The sequence below is a fragment of the Mobula birostris genome, chromosome 3 (assembly GCF_030028105.1).
Source record: "Mobula birostris isolate sMobBir1 chromosome 3, sMobBir1.hap1, whole genome shotgun sequence".
NCBI classification, from domain to species: Eukaryota; Metazoa; Chordata; class Chondrichthyes; order Myliobatiformes; family Myliobatidae; genus Mobula; species Mobula birostris.
The window spans coordinates 146,177,472-146,192,743 of NC_092372.1; positions in this window are offsets into that span (position 1 = coordinate 146,177,472).

Here is a 15,272-nt window from a genome sequence, read left to right on the forward strand (position 1 = left end):
TGACACGTGATGCTCAGCACAGAGAAATAATTAGGAGGTCAGATGATACAGACCTCAGACACATGACCTGGACACTGAATCAGCATTGTTGTGCCCGCAAAGAAAGTGGGTTTTGGAGGATCGATCAGGCGGATCGATCCAAATTGCTATTCCAGTGAAGGAGAACGGAATATCCATATCGGATATTGAACTTTTTACTGTTGGACTTCTGCCACATTCCACTGAGATACAACACTGGGCGGCATGGGAGGTCGTTCCTGCCTGTGGCCATCGAACTTTGCAGCTCCTCCCATGGAGGGTCAGACACCCTGAGCCAATAGACTGGTCCTGGACTTATTTTCCATCTGGCATAGTTTGCACTTTGTTGTTTGATTGTTTGTGGTTTTTGTATTGCTATATTTACGCTCTATTCTTGGTTGGTGCGGCTGTAACGAAACCCAATTTCCCTCGGGATCAATAAAGTATATCTATCTATCTATCTATTGACTGGTGGGGAGTTGTCTATGTGTCCACCCTTGCCGAGGAGATAACTCCACCACAGGAAAACCAGTCCCCCTGGTTAAAGTCACAGTCGGTCACTTGTGAAGGATTTCGGAGGACGACGAGAAGATCGACGGCAACAGCTCACCTGAAGACTCAACTCACTCTCTCTCTCTCTCTCTCTCCAACACTATTTAACTACATAACACGAACTGAACTGAACTTTATTCAACATCGTAAGACTGTATCTTTTTACCCCTAAACTTGAAGGTCGAAAGATCTGTACAGATTGAAAAGGAGGAGGTCCTTGCTGTCTTGAAGAAAATTAAAGAGGATAAATCCCCGGGACCTGACAGGGTGTTCCCTTGGACCTTGAAGGAGACTAGTGTTGAAATTGCAGGGGCCCTGGCAGAAATATTTAAAATGTCGCTGTCTACAGGTGAGGTGCCGGAGGATTGGAGAGTGGCTCATGTTGTTCCGTTGTTTAAAAAAAGATCGAAAAGTAATCTGGGAAATTATAGGCCAGTAAGTTTAACGTCGGTAATAGGTAAGTTATTGGAGGGAGTATTAAGAGGCAGAATCTACAAGCATTTGGATAGACAGAGACTTATTAGGGAGAGTCAACATGGCTTTGTGCGTGGTAGGTCATGTTTGACCAATCTATTGGAGTTTTTCAAGGAATTACCAGGAAAGTGGATGAAGGGAAGGCAGCGAATATTGTCTACATGGACTTCAGTAAGGCCTTTGACAAGGTCCCGCATGGGAGGTTAGTTAGGAAAATTCAGTCGCTAGGTATACATGGAGAGGTGGTAAATTGGATTAGATATTGGCTCAATGGAAGAAGCCAAAGAGTGGTAGTAGAGAATTGCTTCTCCGAGTGGAGGCCTGTGACTAGTGGTGTGCCACAGGGATCAGTGCTGAGTCCATTGTTATTTGTCATCTATATCAATGATCTGGATGATAATGTGGTAAATTGGATCAGCAAATTTGCTGATGATACAAAGATTGGAGGTGTAGTAGACAGTGAGGAAGGTTTTCAGAGCCTGCAGAGGGATTTGGACCAGCTGGAAAAATGGGCTGAAAAATGGCAGATGGAGTTTAATACAGACAAGTGTCAGGTATTGCATGTTGGAAGGACAAACCAAGGTAGAACATACAGGGTTAATGGTAAGGCACTGAGGAGTGCAGTAGGACAGAGGGATCTGGGAATACAGATACAAAATTCCCTAAAAGTAGCGTCACAGGTAGATAGGGTTGTAAAGAGAGCTTTTGGTACATTGGCCTTTATTAATCAAAGTATTGAGTATAAGAGCTGGAATTTTATGATGAGGTTGTATAAGGCATTGGTGAGGCCGAATCTGGAGTATTGTGTTCAGTTTTGGTCACCAAATTAAAGGAAGGATATAAATAAGGTTGAAAGAGTGCAGAGAAGGTTTACAAGGATGTTGCCGGGACTTGAGAAACTCAGTTACAGAGAAAGGTTGAATAGGTTAGGACTTTATTCCCTGGAGCATAGAAGATTGAGGGGAGATTTGATAGAGGTATATAAAATTATGATGGGTATAGATAGAGTGAATGCAAGCAGGCTTTTTCCACTGAGGCAAGGGGAGAAAAAAACCAGAGGACATGGGTTAAGGGTGAGGGGGGAAAAGTTTAAAGGGAACATTAGGGGGGGGGGCTTCTTCACACAGAGAGTGGTGGGAGTATGGAATGAGCTGCCAGACGAGGTGGTAAATGCGGGTTCTTTTTTAACATTTAAGAATAAATTGGACAGGTACATGGATGGGAGGTGTATGGAGGGATATGGTCCGTGTGCAGGTCAGTGGGACTAGGCAGAAAATGGTTCGGCACAGCCAAGAAGGGCCAAAAGGCCTGTTTCTGTGCTGTAGTTTCTATGGTTTCTATGGTTTCTAAAGCTTGGTTTTTCATACATATATATTCCACACTTACTTTTATATATAATCATTGCTAACCTGTTTGATTTATCTACATTTATATTATTGTATTGCGTAGTTACTAATAAATATTAGTAGTTTATAGCAATACTGCACTCCAAAGTGGTTTCTATTTCCGCTGGTTTCTTTATCCCCGTCACGGGATACGTGACAGAACAACCAGAGGCCGTGGTTCATATTGGCACCAATGACACAGGCAGAAAAGAGGAAGAGGTCTTATGCAGCCAGTATATAGAGTTAAGGAAGAGGATGAAGAAAAAGACCTTCAAGGTAATAATCTACAGATTCCTCCCAGTGCCATGGGCTAGTGCAGGTAGGAATGGGTGATAACACAGATGAATGAGTGGCTGAGGAGATGCCATAGGGAACAGGGTTTCAAGTTCTTGAATGATTGGAACTTTTCTATGGAATGGGGTGACCTGTACAAGAGGAAATGGTTGCACCTGAACTGGAGAGGAACCAATATCCTGTCCGGGAGGTTTGATAATACTACTTGGGAGAGTTTAAGCTAGTTATGCAGGGGGCTGAGAACCAGAGTCCCAGGTCAGAAAGGGAAGGATCGTACCGGAAGGTAGATGTTAGGGAAAGTATTGAAAGGCAAAATTGAAATAACAAGTATGAGGGGGTCAGATGATTTGAAGTCTGTGTATTTTAATACTTGGAGTATTATGGTTAAAATTGTTGGACTTTGAGCATTAATCAGTACATGGAACTATGATGTTGTGGCCATTACTAAAACTTGGTTGAAAGAGGGGCAGGAATGGGTGATTAATGTGCCAGGTTTTAGAGGTTTTAGAAAAGATAGGAAGGAGGTAAAAAGTAAGGGGGTGTTGCACTACTAATCAGGGATGATATCACCGTGTCACAATATCAGGGACATATAATGGACGGGTCAGACACTCAGTCCATTTGGGTGGAACTCAGAAATATGAAGGGTGCAATCACACTGATGGGATTGTACTACTGACCCATGAATAGTCACCGTCACATTGAGGAACAGATTAAGGATATGTCTAAAATAATAGAGTTGTTGTCTTAGGGCATTTCAATTTCCCAGTTATAAACTGGAACCTTCTTAGTGCAAGGGGTTTAGATGGGGCTGAATTTGTTAATTGCATCCTGGAAGGTTTCTGAAATCAATATGTGGATGGTCTAACAAGAGGAGGGTCCATACTGGACCTGGTGTGGCTGACCTTTCAGGGGGTGAGCAGATAGAGAAGAGTAACCACAACTCCTTTCCACTCTGGATAGCTATAGACAAGGAAAGGCATGGCCCTTGCGAGAGAGTTTTAAATTGGAGGAAGGCAAATTACAAGGCCATTAGGCAGGAACTAAGAAGAGTTCATTGGGAACACCTTTCTTCTGGCAAGTCTGCATCAGACATAAAGATCAATTGCACAGAATACAGTAAAGCTATGTTCCTGTTAGAAGGATGGACAGGGATGGAAAAATAAGAGAACCTTGGATATCCAGAGAGGTGATGAACTAAATCAGGAAGAAAAAGGAAAGGTATGTAATGCTTCAGAAATTAAGATCAAACAAAGCATATGAGGAATTTAAAGAAGCCAGAAAAAAATCTAGAGGGAATTCAGAAATCCAAGAGGGTCCATGAAAGTCCTTGGCACGTAGGATTAATGTGAATCCCAAGGTTCTATGTTTCACATCCTTCTGTTATACTTAACTCATCGGTCTCCAGCACTCCCACTGTGTGTACTCACTGGAGTTCAGAAGAATGACGGGGGATATCAATTGAAAGCTATCGAATATTGAAAAGCCTAGTTAGAGTGGATGTGGAGAGGATGTTTCCTATAGTCTTGGACCAGAGGACACAGCCTCAGAATAGAAGGATATTGGGGTATATATCAGGGGGAAGGGTTAAGGGGAGGGGAGAGGGTAGATATTAGTATTTCATGTAATCAAGTTTGAAAACTCAATAAAAATTATATTTAAAAAAAGAATAGCGGGATATCCATTTAAAGCAGATGAAAAGGAATTTCTTTAACAGAGGCAGTGAATCTGAGGACTTCATTGCCACAAATGGCTGTGCAGGCCAAGTCATCGAACATATCTAAAGTGTAGGTTTCAAAGGTGTAAAAGTGTCAGGGTGTCAAAGGTTATGGGGAGAAGGCAGGAGAATAGGGTTGACACTGACAATATATCAGCCATGATGGAATGGTGAAGCAGACTTGATGGGCTGAGTGGCTGAATTCTGGTCCTCTGTTTCATGGTCTTTTGGTAAAGGGGCACTATGTTTTAGGAAGACCTTTCTGGAAACATTTCACACAGAGGCCTCATTCATCTGGGTTAGGGTACACACGGCCTCAGTCACCCCAGCCTATGTCATCTGTAGTAAGCAGAGGTATCTCCAGCATTCTCACTTCAAAGGTCTCACTTGAATACAACTGCCCCAGGCTATCCTTGCTTTACTGCAACTTCCACACAAGCACCTCCTCTTCTATAAACCGGATATAGTTCATGAACTCACAACTGTTTTGCCTCAATCCTATACACTCTGTGTCCATCTCCTGTATAATTACAGATTAAAACATCAATTTAAGGTCTCCTCCTCTCTTTTGGCTCCATGTATAGATGACCACGCTGATCTTCAAGTAGACCAATTTTGTCCCTTGCTATTCTTTCACTTAATATATCTGTAGAAGCCTCTGGGATTCTCCTTCACCTGGTCTGACAGAGCAAGTCATGCTTTCTTTTAACCCTTCTGATTAAGTGATCTCTTGCATTTCTTATACACCTCAAACACCTTTACTTACTCTGCACCTCCTTCTTCTTCTTAAACAGAGCCTCATTGCCGCTCTAAAACCATTCCAAGACCTGTAAACTTTACCTTTTATTCTGACAGGAGCATACAAACTCTGTACTCTCAATATTTCACTTTTGAAGACCTTCCACTTACCAAGCATCTCTTTGCCAGAAAACTACTTGTCCCGATCCACAGCACCAAACACAAGATGCCGGAGGAACTCAGCAGGTCGGGTAGCATTGGTGGAGAAGAATAAACAGTCAATGTTTCGGGTCGAGGCCCTTCATCTAGACTCTCCACACATGATAGCCCCTTTCTGATGCCATCAAAATTGGCCTTTCTCCGATTTTGAAACTCATCCCGAGGACCAGAACTCTCCTTCTCCAATATTATGTTTAAACTATTGAAATTATAATCATTAGGTCCAAACTTTTCCCCTTCACACTCTTCTGTTGTCTGCCCTGTCTCTTTCCCTACTAAGAGATCCAGGATCACACTCCCTCTAGTTGGTATCTTAATATATTGATTGTTAGGCATATGCTGGAATTAGGTTTTATAGCAAATGCCAACTTCAGCAACCAATCTTTAGACCTGAACAGGTGCAAAAATAGAAATAAAAAAGTCGTGAGATAGTGTTTATGGATTCAATGTCCATTCAGAAAACGGATGGCAGAGGGGAAGAAACTGTTTGTGAATCGTTGAGTTTGTGCCTTCACACTTCTGTAGCTCCTTCTTGATGGTGTCAATGAGAACAGGCATGACTTGTGTGATGGGGGCCCCGAGGCATCACTTCTTGAATTCTTGCATACCTCGACACGGTTTTATCCCCCCCTTGTTCAATCCATTCCTACCTATGTTCGTGACACTTCTCACGCTCTTAAACTTTTCGATAATTTTAAGTTCCCTGGCCCCCACCGCTTTATTTTCACCATGGATGTCCAGTCCCTATATACTTCCATCCCCCATCAGGAAGGTCTCAAAGCTCTACGCTTCTTTTTGGATTCCAAACCTAATCAGTTCCCCTATACCACCACTCTGCTCCGTCTAGCGGAATTAGTCCTTACTCTTAATAATTTCTCCTTTGGCTCCTCCCACTTTCTCCAAACTAAAGGTGTAGCTATGGGCACCCGTATGGGTCCTAGCTATGCCTGCCTTTTTGTTGGCTTTGTGGAACAATCTATGTTCCGTGCCTATTCTGGTATCTGTCCCCCACTTTTCCTTCGCTACATCGACGACTGCATTGGCGCTGCTTCCTGCACGCATGCAGAGCTCGTTGACTTTAATAACTTTGCCTCCGACTTTCACTCTGCCCTCAAGTTTACCTGGTCCATTTCCAACACCTCCCTCCCCTTTCTCGATCTTTCTGTCTCTGTCTCTGAAGACAGCTTATCCACTGACGTCTACTATAAGCCTACTGACTCTCACAGCTATCTGGACTATTCCTCTTCTCACCCTGTCTCTTGCAAAAACGCCATCCCCTTCTCGCAATTCCTCCGTCTCCGCCGCATCAGCTCTCAGGATGAGGCTTTTCATTCTAGGACGAGGGAGATGTCCTCCTTTTTTAAAGAAAGGGGCTTCCCTTCCTCCACTATCAACTCTGCTCTTAAATGCATCTCCCCCATTTCACGTACATCTGCTCTCACTCCATCATCCCGCCACCCCACTAGGAACAGGGTTCCCCTGGTCCTCACCTACCACCCCACCAGCCTCCGGGTCCAACATATTATTCTCCGTAACTTCCGCCACCTCCAACGGGATCCCACCACTAAGCACATCTTTCCCTCCCCCCCCTTCTGCTTTCCGCAGGGATCGCTCCCTACGCGACTCCCTTGTCCATTCGTCCCCCCCCATCCCTCCCCACTGATCTCCCTCTTGCCACTTATCCGTGTAAGCGGAACAACTGCTACACATGCCCTTACACTTCCTCCCTTACCACCATTCAGGGCCCCAAACAGTCCTTCCAGGTGAGGCGACACTTCACCTGTGAGTCGGCTGGGGTGATATACTGCGTCCGGTGCTCCCGATGTGGCCTTTTATATATTGGCGAGACCCGACGCAGACTGGGAGACCTCTTTGCTGAACACCTACGCTCTGTCCGCCAGAGAAAGCCGGATCTCCCAGTGGCCACACATTTTAATTCCACATCTCATTCCCATTCTGACATGTCTATCCATGGCCTCCTCTACTTTAAAGATGAAGCCACACTCAGGTTGGAGGAACAACACCTTATATTCCGTCTGGGTAGCCTCCAACCTGATGGCATGAACATCGACTTCTCTAACTTCCGCTAATGCCCCACCTCCCCCTCATACCCCATTTGTTATTTATTTTTATACACACATTCTTTCTCTCATTCTCCTTTTTTTCCCTCTGTCCCTCTGAATATACCCCTTGCCCATCCTCTGGGTTCCCCCGCCCCCCCTTGTCTTTCTTCCCGGACCTCCTGTCCCATGATCCTCTCGTATCCCTTCTGCCAATCACCTGTCCAGCTCTTGGCTCTATCCCTCCCCCTCCTGTCTTCTCCTATCATTTTGGATCTCCCCCTCCCCCTCCCACTTTCAAATCTCTTACTCACTCTTCCTTCAGTTAGTCCTGACGAAGGGTCTCGGCCTGAAACGTCGACTGTACCTCTTCCTGGAGATGCTGCCTGGCCTGCTGCGTTCGCCAGCAACTTTGATGTGTGTTGCTTGAATTTCCAGCATCTGCAGGTTTCCTGTTGTTTGTGTTTTTAGCTTCTTGAATGTGTCCTGGATACTGTGGAGACTGGTGCCCATGATAGAGCTGATTATGTTTACAACTCTCTACAGACGGACATTGATCAAAGAACTACCCACAATATCTTACAAAGGAATTTTAAAGCAACAAACTGAAAGAAGGATAAACTGCAAGGGAAACTGCATTTTCCTTCACAGACACCATTAACCCAAGGACAGGATTTACAAATCTGGTTTCTCCGTTGTCAGCTGTGTGCAACATGCATAAAGCATGTGTGAGTTTGACCACCAAAATAAACTTTAGGAGAAAAGTAATGGCACAGTATTAATTGGGTTAGGGGGCAGAATGATAATAATTATGTTAACCACTGTGCAAGGCTTTAACAAAATTTAGGTGACGAGCCACCCATTTTTAAAGGCAGGTCTTTCTGATAGTTGGAAGTGACTAGCTCTGACTGCCAGTCTGCAGGGTCAACCTCAATTCAGACAGTGCAGGTGGATCCTTCGGTGATGTGATATTCTGTAGCATGTCAGAAAACGGCTGGAAAATGGAGCAGCTGCGGTGATGCCTGATCGTGTGACCAGCCACATTCAAAATAACAAAAATCTACTTGTCTGTGTTTGGTCACCTTCCCACAGGAAGGATGTAAATAAGGTTGAAAGAGTACAGAGAAAATCTACAAGGTCTTGTCTGGTCTGGAGAACCTGAGTTGTATGGAAAGATTGAGTAGGTTAGGACTTTATCCCTTGGAATGCAGAGGATTGAGAGATTTGATAGAAGTATACAAAATTATGAGGGGTATAGATAGGGTAAATGCAAGCAGGCTTTTTCCACTGAGATTGGGTGGGACTACTACTAGAGGTCATGGCTTAAGGTTGAAAGGTGAAAATTTTAAGGGGAACATGAGGGGGAACTTCTTCACTCAGATGGCCATGAGAGGGAGGATTGTGCTGCCAGCACAAATGGTGCATGCAGGCACGATTTCAATGTTTTTGACAGATACATGGATGGTAGGGGTTGGACGGCTATGGTCTGGGTGTAGGTCGATGAGAATAAGCAGTTTAAGTGGGTCGGCGTGGACTAGATGGGCCAAAGGGCCTGTTTCTGTGCTGTACTTTTCTATGACTCTGTGACTCTATTTAAAATGACAATTTCAAATTTATTATTTCCAGACTATAATGAATAAGTTCAATTCACTCTCCTGAAACACTCCTGTCCAGAGATTTTGTTTCATCCCGTTCTGCTGCACTGAAGATGTGCCACATATAGCTTGACAATTCCTTTGACAAATAACGTCAGAAACAGCATGCTGGTGGTTTGGGCCCAGATCCATGCTAAAACTAAATTTCCATTACTCATTTGATGACAATTTTAAATTTCCATCAGTCCTGTTGAAGGATCTGGGACTGCAACGTTGACTGTTCACTCTTTTCTATAGATGCTGCCTGACCTGCTGAGTTCCTTCAGCATCCTGTACGTGGTGTGTTGAATTTCGAGCATCTGCAGAATTTCTTCTGTCTATGATTTACGCTCCTCTACAAATTCTCTTCAAGGGATGCATGCCCTGAAGAAATTCAAATCTTCCTTTCGACAGGAGTTCAGTAAACCCCTCTCTCTCTGCTCCCCCTCTGAGATCTCTGCTGCCCTCTGACTCTTCAACCATGTACTCACCCTGACCCACTACCACAGCCATGTATCCTTCCTGGGAGTTCGCCTTCGCCGCCATCTTGTGTTTCTCGGTTCAGACGCACTGAGAGCCCCAGGCACTCACATTCAATTAACTACTTCTCCCTCCACATCCTACGCGCCACCCTTTCCGCTATGTGGAGATACCTGGTGGCCTTGTCCCAGTCCTTGCCACAGCTCCAGGGTTCTCTCTCCTCCCTCTGCCATGAACCTCTCCAATACTTTACCCTCCGCCCGTTACACCCTTTCAATCGCTGGTTTCTTCGCCTTCCTCACGTCCAGCAAGGATCAGAAGATCTCCCGTCTCTAGACCGCAGCTCTGGCAGCCCTTGACACCCCCAGACCACGATCCCTGCTGACCTCAATACCATTGGATACCCCCACTTATGAATCTCGCTGAATCCATCCTCTGGACACCTCTGTACCAGTGAAATGACCACCGGCAACACCAGCTCCAACGACCCTGAGCGGATTCCAAACCCGGGTTCCACCATCGTCAATGCTGGTCCCAGTGACCCCAGACACTTTCAAACTGCTGATTGTGCAACCGTGTGCTCAGGCTCCAGCCTGGACCTTGACCAACAGCACCACCAGGCCGAAACTTTACACACTGCCACTGGAACCCCCAGTCCCCCATTCTCTCACCAATCCTCTGCAGTCACGAGTCTCTCAGGCCCCACCATCAGCTCTTGTGTCCTCGGAGCCTCCATCTTCCTCTCACCCCGACCTTCCTGAAAACCCCAACCTCCCCCGCTTCAGACACTACCAACCCTCTTCTTCCCATTAATCCCAACTTTCATCCATACCAGGTTTCACCATTCTGTCCAAACTTCCCTTTTCTGAGGTAGAATGTTCTGTCCTCAGTAAGGGCCTCACCTTTGTCCCCCTGCACCCACACCTCAGTGGGTTCCCTGCCCACCATATCGCTGAGCTCTTCTTCCACTGCCTCCATCTCCGAGCCTATTTCTTTGGCAAGGACTCTCCACCCTGCACTGATGACCCCTTGTCCCATCTTCAGACTTCCTCCTCTTCTTGGACACCCTGCTCTGGCCTTCTGCCTGCTCTGGATCTTCTTATCACCAGCTGCCGACAAGACATCAGCTGACTGGACATTAACATTCCTCTCTCCAATTCCAACCTCACTCCTTCCAAACTCTTCTGCTCTGCACTCCCTCTGCACCAATCCTAACCTCACTATTAAACCCACAGATAAGGAGGGTGCTGTAGTAGTCTGACATACCAACCTCTAACTTGCTAAGGCCAGACAGCAGCTCTCAAACACATCCTCTTAATTATCCCTTGAACACAACCCCTTGAAGGAGCACCACACCATTGTCTCCTGCACCACCACCAACACCATTGCCTCCAATGCCTTGAACCTCAGTCCCCACAGCCTACACCTTCCATTTCTACCTCCTACCCAAAATCCACAAACCTGACTGCCCATGTAGACCCACTGATTTTGCATGTCCTGCCCCACAGAACGTAAATCTGCATACCTCAACTCTGTTTTATCCACCTTGGTTCAGTCCATTCCTACCTATATCCGTGACACTTCAGATACTCTTGATCTTTTCAAGTTCCTTGGCCCTGATCACCTCTTTTTCACGGTGGACGTCCAGTCCCCTTACACTTCTATTCGCCATCAGGAGAAACGTAAAACTCTCTGTTTCTTTCTGGACAACAGACCCAACAAGTGCCCCTCCACCACCACTCTCCTCCATCTGGCAGAATTGGCCTTCAGCCTCAACGATTTCTCCTTTGGCTCCTCCCACTTCCTTCAAACCCAAGATGAAGTCATGGGTATTCACATGTGTCCCAGCTATGCCTGCCTTTTTACTGACTATGTGGAACAGTCCATGTTCCAAGCCTACAGCAGCATGGATCCCCAAATCTTCCCATGTTGCATCAATGACTGTATTGGTGAGGATTTGTGCACCTACGCTGAGCTCATTGATTTCATCAACCTTGCATCCAAATTCCACCCTGTCCTCAAATTTACTTGGTCCATATCTAACATCTCTCTCCCCTTTCTCAATCTCTCAGGAGCCAGCCTATCTACAGATATCTTTTATGAACCCTCTGACTCCCACAGCTATCTAGACTGTACCTTTTCCCACTCTGTCACTTTTAAAAATGCCATTCCCTTTTCTCAGTTCCTCTGTCTCCCCCGCATCAGCTCTCAGGATGGGGCTTTTCATTCCAGAACACTGAGATGGCCTCCTTCTTCAAAAAAGGGGGCTTCCCTTCCTCCACCATCAACACTGCCCTCATCCGCATCTCTTCCATTCTGCACACACCTGCCCTCACCCCATTCTCTCGTTGCCACACTAGGGATAGGGTTCCGCTTGTCCTCACCTACCACTGCACAAACCACTACATCCAGCACATAATTCTCCATAACCTCCACTATCTGCAATGGCATCCCACAACCAGGCATATCTTCCTCACCCCCCCCACCACTTTCCACTTTCCACCAGGATTGCTCCTATGTGACCCCCTTCTCCATTCATCCCTCCCCACTAGTCTCCCTCCTGGCACTTACCCTTGCAAACAGAGCAAGTACCAGATCTGCCCCTAAACGTCCTCCCTCACTACCATTCAGGGCCCTGAACAGTCCTTCCAGGTGAGGCAACACTTCACCTGTGAGTCTGTTGTGGTCATGTACTGTGTTCGATGCTCCTGGTGTGGCCTCCTGTATATCAGTGATTAGGAGACCTCTTTGTTGAGCACCTTTGCTCTGTCCACCATTAAAAGCAGGATATCCCAGTGGTTATTCATTTCAATTCTACTTCCCATTCCCATTCTGACATGCCAGTCCATGGCCTCCTCTACTGCCAGGATGACACCACACACAGATTGGAGGAGCAACACTTTATATTCCATCTGGGTCGCCTCCAACCTGATGGCATGAACATCAGTTTCTCAAACTTCTGGTAGTTGCTCTCCCCCCACCCCAACTCCCCTTTACTAATCCCCATTTTTGTTTCGCTCTCACACCTTCTGTTCTTACTTGTCCATCACTTCCCTCTGGTGATCCTCATCCTTCCCTTTCTCCCATTGTCTTCTGTCCTCTCCAACAGAATCCCCCTCTCCAGCCCTTTATCTCTCACCAATCAATTTCCCAGTTCTTAACTTCACCCTCGTGCCCTCTCCCACTTTTACCTAACACCTACCACCTCGTACCTCTTTCTCCCCTCCCCCACCTCCTTATTCTGATTTCTCCCTTTCCTTTCCAGTCCCAATGAAGGGTCTCGGCCTGAAATATTGAACGTTTGCTCTTTTCCATGGATGCTGCCTGGCATGCTGAGTTCCTCCAGCACTTTGTGTGTGTTGTTTATGACTACCTTGTCCTCTCCACCTCGGGTTGGGTCAATAATAGACATCCATCATTACATCTGTGTGGCTGTACCTTCTTAAAAGCTTATGGCAGAAACTGTTTCACAGTTTGCCTTTGCAGGGTCTTGGGGTGGGCTATGCTCATAAGAGGATGAAACGGAAAATGCAACAGAAGTAGGGTGGAGAGAGGAATGATGATAGTGACAATACCAGTCAATATTCGCTAGGTAAATTCAAATTACTGCAACATATGCAAATGATAACAAAATGAAGACTCATACAGCACAGATAACAATGAAAATAATTGCAAAGAAAAGAAGGGAAATGCAAATAGTTTGCCAGTGGCATGGTGTCTCAGAAGACAACATTAGCATTTTGTTTTATTTGCATTTCTGGACGATGCCAGACTTGTGAGCAAGGTTGGCAGGGAAAGAAGCTTCTACTGGTGTTCCATGAGGTCCAGGCAGATGAGGAAAGTGCAGATGTTAATGAAATGAGAGACTGCTTGCTTTTAAGTGGTAGAGGTAAAATTATTTGAGATTTGGAGGCAACTCATAAAAAGCTTTTTTAAAAAAATTCTGTTTGAAATGTGGTGGAAATATTTCCCATGATTTAGACAATGCATTATACTAACATTCCTGATTTCTGACAGCAACGCTGGTAGCACATATGAGTTTTGATGAGGCAAATTGAATATACTCAAGTTCACAATTTCTTCTCAAAGGATCACTAGCCTGTCAAAAGTTAGCACAACCATGTTCTGGGTATTGTACTGTCTATTTCCTAAACTCAGACCTTTCTAATAATTTCAACAACACCAACTCTACCTGCCAGTCCACAGAGTCATTCTCAATTCAAGCTGTGCAGATGGATCACCTAATGATGCAATGTTCTGTGTTACGTACCCCGTAACTGGGATGCCAAACCAGCAGAAATGGATCACTTAGTTGGAGTCTGGATTACTGGAACTAAGAAAGTTTTATTAAAGAAATAAGTAACACAGTACTCTAAACGTAAGGATATAAATGCAACAGGTTAGCAATGATAAAACACACATGTACACAGAACTAGGATAATAGGATCAATCAAGCTCTATCGCAGTCTAGGGGTAAAATGATCAGTCTCAAGTGACACCGAGTTCAGTTCAATTTAGTTCAGTTCACAGTAATCGCTGTTGTGCCGTTGGGGAGAGAGAGAGAGAGAGAGCAAATGAATATGCAAATCAGATTCCAAACAGACCTTCGATATTCCTTGCAGTTAGCTTTCGGGGGAGCCCTTTGTAATGTCTTCTGAGGTCACCGACTGGGACCCCTCCATTACAGATACGATCGTTCTTCTGCGGTGAACCCGGCACCCAGGCAAGGGCAGATACTCACACCAGGTTCCCGCCGACCGTATCTTTCAGACCTCCAAAAACTCCCACCAACTTGTGGGGGCACACCGCTTCCAGGGTCTCGTTACCTCGTGGTGTCGTGGTGTGTCCCTTGCCTTAGCGAACCTGTCCCTTTTATCCCCCTGCTGGGGCATCACCTGTCCATCAAACTTCAAACAGTTCAGGTTCAAAGCAACCGGTCTTGACAATACTCGGAACTGTGTCTCCATTTCATTAATCTCTCTCGTCCATATTAACATTTCTGAATGTTCCCCCATTGTCCTCTTATCGGCATCAATCTTCTGATAATTTGGTCTGTTGTCACATCTGTACCATGTGAGAAATGTGTTGGAGCAGGTCAGGTGTGACCCAATCATGTGACTAGTCGCTTGACAATAACAACTATTATCTGATCCTAGAAGAGTCTGGGTAGATTATTTAAAGTAGCAATTTAAATTTATTGTTTCCAAACTATAATGAGAGTGGGCAACCAACTTTCAAACTCCCCACTCAATACATTAGCAGAAGAAAAGAGAGGACCTTCATACCCAGGATCAAATTATAGAATGGCAATGGGGCCAACACCAGAAAAGAGGTACCAAGAGATTGGATGTGTAGCAGAAAAGGTCAATGCATCAGTTACATAGCAAATAGCCATTTTCCCACAGCTGCACTACCACACTCAGAAGCTGCTCCATTCACCAATCATTACTCCATGCCCCCATACACACTTACACTACTCATTCCTCATGTCTCTTGTTACAGGGGTCTACCCCTTAATAATAATGATCAGAGAGGCACAGAGAAGATCTGTAATCACAGACAAGTACATTTATTGTCTCAGCAGGAGATTATATACCTTTACACAACCCAAATACCTGTGTGCACACATACTAAATTTTCCTAACTCTCCTTGAACATCGACTCTCCGTGACCTATGAAGGGTCTCAACTTGAAATGTCAA